The sequence below is a fragment of the Phycodurus eques genome, chromosome 1 (assembly GCF_024500275.1).
Source record: "Phycodurus eques isolate BA_2022a chromosome 1, UOR_Pequ_1.1, whole genome shotgun sequence".
NCBI lineage: Eukaryota > Metazoa > Chordata > Actinopteri > Syngnathiformes > Syngnathidae > Phycodurus > Phycodurus eques.
This window is the reverse complement of record NC_084525.1, coordinates 34,228,923-34,229,635: the sequence shown is the minus strand read 5'-3', so window position 1 is coordinate 34,229,635 and position 713 is coordinate 34,228,923. Positions and strand designations below refer to the sequence as shown.

Here is a 713-nt window from a genome sequence, read left to right as displayed (position 1 = left end):
GGAATTTCAATGTTAATTTCCTTTTTGTTTTGGTGGGGGGTGAATTCCATAGCATCCATAAAGGTTGAAGTGGAGACTGGAGAGGAAAGGAATCTGTGTTTTTACTCGATGTGCTGTACTGTACATACCTTTTAATGGCCACACGTTCGGTAACCTACCTACCTACCTACCTACCTACCTACCTACCTACCTACCTACCTACCTACCTACCTATCTACCTATCTATCTATCTATCTATCTATCTATCTACCTATCTATCTATCTATCTATCTATCTATCTATCTATCTATCTATCTATCTACCTACCTACCTACCTACCTACCTACCTACCTACCTACCTACCTACCTACCTACCTACCTATCTATCTATCTATCTATCTATCTATCTATCTATCTATCTATCTATCTATCTATCTATCTATCTCCAATGCAAGTGGCTCTTGAACAGGAGCCACTTGCATTGGCTCCTGTTCAACTTGAGATGCGATTTTAAGGTCCTGGTAGTTATTCATAATATATTACACGGGTTAGGACCTTCTTTTCTCGCTGACTTAGTTGAACCGTATTTTCCGCGCTCAAACCTGCGCTCACAAAACACTAGTTTTTGGTGACTCCGAGAACCAGAAAGAAGTCTGCAGGCTCTCCAGTATTTTCTATTTGGGTTCCAGTACTTTGGAATGCCCTACCTGTGTATATTCTAGCTGATGCCTCAG

At 40.8% G+C, this 713-nt stretch overlaps 1 protein-coding gene across 1 annotated transcript in view; it reads right to left on the bottom strand.

Annotated features, from left to right (window-relative positions):
• ogfr (opioid growth factor receptor) overlaps window positions 1–32 on the bottom strand; it is an 11,649-nt gene extending 11,617 nt beyond the window's left edge. Inside the window, exon 1 of the mRNA XM_061689219.1 lies at window positions 1–32. This exon is cut by the window's left edge and continues 357 nt beyond it. The gene's annotated coding sequence lies outside the window, so the exon portion shown is untranslated.
• Window positions 33–713: the final 681 nt, after the last annotated feature.